Here is a 6,000-nt window from a genome sequence, read left to right on the forward strand (position 1 = left end):
TTTGTTTTTATGTAGACTTAATGGTTATTGAGTTATTTCAAATGTAAAAGTAGGTACGCTAGAAATTTAAGGCCCGACAAAACAACAAGCCCGATTTTTACCTAAAATATTTATATAACAAAACTAGATAACTTTATATGAGTTAGATGCTAAATTTAACAAGAATGACGAATATGAAATTTGTTTTTATGTAGAGTTCATGGTTTTTGAGTTAATTCAAATATAAAAGTAGGTACGATAGAAATTTAAGGCCCGATTCCAGACGTCTACTTAAAAAACTAATGTCAATAAATATATGTTATTATATATGATTTAGATTCAAAATTTAACAAGATTCACGAAAATGAAATTTGTTGTTCACCATGTTAAAACCATTAGATAAATAACGGTTAGGCAACGCAGCCTCACTAGTAGTTCCCGCCAATTTTTTTGCCTATGCTAAACTTCAGACGAAGTCCGGCAGCGAAGGTGTGTTGTCACGTATCTAAAACATCTGAAGTTCTAGAAAATGCTCCTGAGCAATGTTGTAAGCATAACTTTTATTTCCTTTTATTAAGTTGTTTGGCATAGCGGTATAAAAAACAATCTTTATCATATGTTTTTCTTTCAGGATTTTTGTTTTGGTTCACTGCTGTTCCTGGATGGACAATGAACGATCATCTGATTTGATTGTTGAAGAAGCCAAAAATATTCTTTTTACATATAATGCTGGTACGTTGATAAAACATTAAAATGCAGTGCTATTTGGAACGGGGCCTTTGTTATAATGTTTTGTTGTATTCCAGCCGTAGAACAATTCAGGCAACGTGCAGCCCCAAAGACAAAACGAATGCCAATTTTGACAATGATGAATCTTAGATGTGCCTGGTGTAAGCAACATGGTTCTTGCTGATCTTGAACCCTAAAATACCAGACATGTTTTTCTTTAGTGGCGATATTCCATCACTTGTGCATCGCTACATGGCCATCGTCAGGCTCAAACATCCAATGAATATGGGAACAAATTGCTGTGATCTTCAACTTCAACAGTTTTACCTCTTTAGCACTAGTAGGTAAGGAAAATTTAATTTGCATTTTGTAATTTTTTTGCCAGTGTTTGGCTGAGTGAACTTGCAGTATTATAAAGGTATTCAAGATAACTGAAATGGTAGCCCCTAAATCAGAAGAATTTTATCTGACATCTTTCTTGCGTGAACCTGTTAAGAAAAAGCCTTGTTATATCAAAGGGCACCTAAAGAAGAAATTGGCTTCATTAACGATTCAAGTAGTTAACATTTACCATTTGTATGTTAGTGTTAAAATTTGACTGCATTTTCTTTTATTCAGACTCATTGATTCTAACAACAGCCTGGTTGCAAACTTTTACCCATTTCGTTGCAATAAATGTATTTCTGATCCAGTCTTCAAAACCCACAAATGCCAAGGTACACATATACTTCTAAAGTGAGACTGTTAATCTGAAAAAAAAAAAACTTGCAAACCAGCTTGTTCCCTTTATAAAAAGAGTTGCTTTAGTCAGGTAAACTTATTTTGATTGCAAACAATTCAAGTAAATCATTAAAAATCTTTAAATTCAGGTGTCATATTGCCTTCTATTGGTTCCCTTTGTGGGAAATGTATGTTGTGTGTGAATATATGCAACCCTAACAGTCTTGGAGATCACTTTTTTTTGTCAAGAAAATACTGGAAATTGGTATTGAGAAGGTCATTAACAGAAAGTTTTTGTATTTTATCAGTTTATTCCTACATTTAACATGGTTCTTTAGAAATGCCATGGAATAAAAAAGCACTTGACAAAAAACATTTTTATTGTTCTCGTACCTGTATTAGATGGAAATTACTTGTGCAATGGTACCAACCCATTCATGAAAACAATGTATTAAACAAAAATTTATGATTGACTGATCATAATCTGTGTAATTTCTATATATTTCTTATAATTCTAGGTATTCAACCATGGAATGTTGACCAGCTATCTGCAGAGTGAAAATCTACTTGACAGCATTCAACCTCTTAAGTACATTTTACAAAAGATTCTGAGAATGGCAAAAATTATGAACAAATTTTGTATTGGAGAAATTCTAGGTAAATGAAAGCCATTTCACGATACAGCTGAATAGCTGTGAAACGCAACCAATCGAGGAACTGAGTTTCTTGAACAACCAAACTTATCTTGAAGAGCTGCAGAAAAAGAATGGAACATTACGCTGCCAAACACCTGCTTCCAAATGGTAGTTGTAATTATTTGTTGTTACACGATATATTCAGTCAATTCTTCGTAAACTGTTCTTTTTCACAGGTCAATGGCAGGGGTCTTATTCACTGTCTCAAGAGTGTAAGTTTAAACAAGATATTGCTTTTGATTACTTCTGCTGGTAACTTTTATATTTCTAGTTAAGATATGGCTTTTATCAAAAAGACTTTTAACTAACATCTAACTTTTTTTCCTCTTCTCAAAAGAGCTGCTTAGGAAGTTAGCTAAAGTGACGAAGATGTGTCATCACAGCAGGATAAATGTAAAAAAAAGCAAGTTCTGCAGCAAAATCATTGTTCCATCGCTATATATATTCAGCACTATAACTGCACATGTCACAAAACTTTGCTTGAATCATACCGCCCTCAAGATATATTGTTTACAAATAACTCCCTCTGGTGCAGGATTAATCCCTTCAATATTGCTACTGATACTGTTGGCTACACATTCTCAGAGGTTATAGCTACCACAGAAATACAACTTACCTTTGTTAGCAGTCTTGCTAGGATGAAAAACCAGGAAAATTCCGTCATCACTTCTGAAACTGTTACTGCCCACATTTTACTTCCTGCCTAGAAATTCAAACAGTACGGAAAGATGACTGTTGAAATATTACCAATCTAGGATGGAAACCATTAAAAAGGTAGGTTGATTTTAATTTTCAGGCAGAATATACGACTACAAGGTAACAGAACTAATAATTTTTTTAGAAGTAATTACTCTTAATTCTGAAATACTTACTATACCTTTTAGATCATTTGTTAGAAAGTATTCTTCAGTCATACTTTCAAGTTTAATCAAGAATAGTATAGAGATGCTAAATCAGTACGATAAGTTACTTTCTGATCTTTAGTAATGTCTAACTGTTGTCGAATGAAATACCTTGTGAATCTTGATGGTACCATTCCTCGCAGTAGTCACAGCCACTGTTTTAAAATATAAAATCTATTGTTATCTAAGAAGTAATTAACAGGTTTTCAAATACTTGCACCTTAAATTTGCTGGCATTTGAGCTTTGGCAGATTTACTAAACTTGCTCTTCCAGGCAATTTTTTTTCGTCTCATCATTGTGTTTGATTTGGATTGCATTTCATGTAAAGTCCATTGCATGTCTTTGTAAGCTTTCTCTCTAAATCTTTAAAGAAATTAGTAAATAAAGACATGGAATTACCTCATGGTAGAAGCTTTTTTGTAAATCCAGAATCGTTCAATTTTAACTAAACGTATGGTACACCATTTGTACGAAAAGCCAAATAAACTCCCAATTTTAAGCGCTTAGAGGAGTAGTACCCTTTATTTTATTTTTTTGCAAGGAATGATCGTTCAAATGTAAAAGTAGGTACGCTAGAAATTTAAGGCCCGACAAAACAACAAGCCCGATTTTTACCTAAAATATTTATATTAACAAAACTAGATAACTTTATATGAGTTAGATGCTAAATTTAACAAGAATCACGAATATGAAATTTGTTTTTATGTAGACTTAATAGTTATTGAGTTATTTCAAATGTAAAAGTAGGTACGCTAGAAATTTAAGGCCCGACAAAACAACAAGCCCGATTTTTACCTAAAATATTTATATTAACAAAACTAGATAACTTTGTATGAGTTAGATGCTAAATTTAACAAGAATCACGAATATGAAATTTGTTTTTATGTAGACTTAATGGTTATTGAGTTATTTCAAATGTAAAAGTAGGTACGCTAGAAATTTAAGGCCCGACAAAACAACAAGCCCGATTTTTACCTAAAATATTTATATTAACAAAACTAGATAACTTTATATGAGTTAGATGCTAAATTTAACAAGAATCACGAATATGAAATTTGTTTTTATGTAGACTTAATGGTTATTGAGTTATTTCCAATGTAAAAATAGGTACGCTAGAATTTTAAGGCCCGACAAAACAACAAGCCCGATTTTTACCTAAAATATTTATATTAACAAAACTAGATAACTTTGTATGAGTTAGATGCTAAATTTAACAAGAATCACGAATATGAAATTTGTTTTTATGTAGACTTAATGGTTATTGAGTTATTTCCAATGTAAAAGTAGGTACGCTAGAAATTTAAGGCCCGACAAAACAACAAGCCCGATTTTTACCTAAAATATTTAATTTAACAAAACTAAATAACTTTGTATGAGTTAGATGCTAAATTTAACAAGAATCACGAATATGAAATTTGTTTTTATGTAGACTTAATGGTTATTGAGTTATTTCAAATGTAAAAGTAGGTACGCTAGAAATTTAAGGCCCGACAAAACAACAAGCCCGATTTTTACCTAAAATATTTATATAACAAAACTAGATAACTTTATATGAGTTAGATGCTAAATTTAACAAGAATGACGAATATGAAATTTGTTTTTATGTAGAGTTCATGGTTTTTGAGTTAATTCAAATATAAAAGTAGGTACGATAGAAATTTAAGGCCCGATTCCAGACGTCTACTTAAAAAATTAATGTCAAATAAATATATATTATATATGATTTAGATCAAAATTTAACAAGATTCACGAAAATGAAATTTGTTGTTCACCATGTTAAAACTATTAGATAAATAACGGTTTCACTAGTAGTTCCCCCAATTTTTTTTATGCTAAACTTCAGACGAAGTCCGGTAGCGAAGGTGTGCAGTCACGTATCTAAAACATCTGAAGTTCTAGAAAATGCTCCTGAGCAATGTTGTAAGCATAACTTTTATTTCCCTTTTATTAAGTTGTTTGGCATAGTGGTATAATAAACAATATTTATCTTATTTTTTTCTTTCAGGATTTTTGTTTTTGTTTACTGCTGTTCCTGGATGGACAATGAACGATAGAAACAACAATATAGTAAGCTGGCAACTCGTTTGGCATGAAAATATATAAGTGAACAAATATTCTCATATCAAATTATAAGTATTTGTGTAGGTTTTCTTTGGGCTTTAGTCACCATGTACATTTTTTATTTTATGTCATGTGTGTATAGAACACATGATGTCGGTAACCCTTTGTTTTGTGTTTTGTTGAAACTTTCCTATGTCATTTTCAAGTGAGATTTTTATTTGTTTTTAGGTAGCTGTATTGATGTGTAATGAATGGTGGTTGCAGGTATTGAGAGCCATTCCTTTATATAATACCTTTCCATTTTTATTGCTTTAATTTTTGTCATTTTAGCCGCTGAATATAGCTGGAACAGAACATGCTGGAATTTTAGCATCAGAACATCTGGCTGGTTGGATGATTAAACATCCCTCTGTGTGGACACAAACATTGTGTCTATTTTTCATCTGTAGATTATTTGTGGGATAATAACTTTGTCACCAATATTGTGACTTTGAAAACTAGCAGTTGAACAGCCTTTCACTTCCAAATATAAAGGCATAAGTAAATTGCTATGTTTTATTACAGGCTGACCAGAATTACAAACACATTGTCGCAGCAGTCTTTCAGTGCTCAGATTAATTTGGCTTAGCATAACATTACTTCGGAAGCACAGGTCTGTTTTAAATTCATAAGTCAGTTTGAAAGGGAAAGGTAAGATAAATTTTTTTTTTTTCATTTCCTTCGTTGAATTTCAGCACTTCACATAAACGAGAAAGTTGTATCAAACATCAAAGGATTTGCGCTCAAACTGAAAGTAATCCATATTTAATTGTTTTTACATTACTCTTAAATTTCTGATGCTCTCCCTCTTATTTAGGGTTTATTCGTTTTCTCTTTATGGGTGTTTTTCCCCAATTGCTTCGCTATTAATTAT

At 31.7% G+C, this 6,000-nt stretch overlaps 2 long non-coding RNA genes across 4 annotated transcripts; both read left to right on the plus strand.

Annotated features, from left to right (window-relative positions):
• Window positions 1-422: 422 nt before the first annotated feature.
• On the plus strand, window positions 423-2,769 carry LOC130698003 (uncharacterized). Of its 3 annotated transcripts, none has more exons than XR_009421757.1 (10): window positions 423-526; window positions 611-711; window positions 786-869; window positions 930-1,264; window positions 1,327-1,519; window positions 1,578-1,876; window positions 1,947-2,017; window positions 2,086-2,231; window positions 2,300-2,375; window positions 2,461-2,769. It is a non-coding gene; the product is annotated as an uncharacterized LOC130698003 (long non-coding RNA). The 3 variants fall into 3 exon arrangements; XR_009003117.1 differs by having other exon boundaries at window positions 1,578-1,704; window positions 1,767-1,876; window positions 1,947-2,231; XR_009421756.1 differs by having other exon boundaries at window positions 1,947-2,231.
• A 2,491-nt stretch (window positions 2,770-5,260) lies between these two features.
• On the plus strand, window positions 5,261-5,882 carry LOC130698202 (uncharacterized). Its single transcript, XR_009003216.1, has 3 exons — window positions 5,261-5,351; window positions 5,418-5,739; window positions 5,822-5,882. It is a non-coding gene; the product is annotated as an uncharacterized LOC130698202 (long non-coding RNA).
• Window positions 5,883-6,000: the final 118 nt, after the last annotated feature.

Source organism: Daphnia carinata, chromosome 9 (assembly GCF_022539665.2).
Source record: "Daphnia carinata strain CSIRO-1 chromosome 9, CSIRO_AGI_Dcar_HiC_V3, whole genome shotgun sequence".
Lineage (NCBI taxonomy): Eukaryota > Metazoa > Arthropoda > Branchiopoda > Diplostraca > Daphniidae > Daphnia > Daphnia carinata.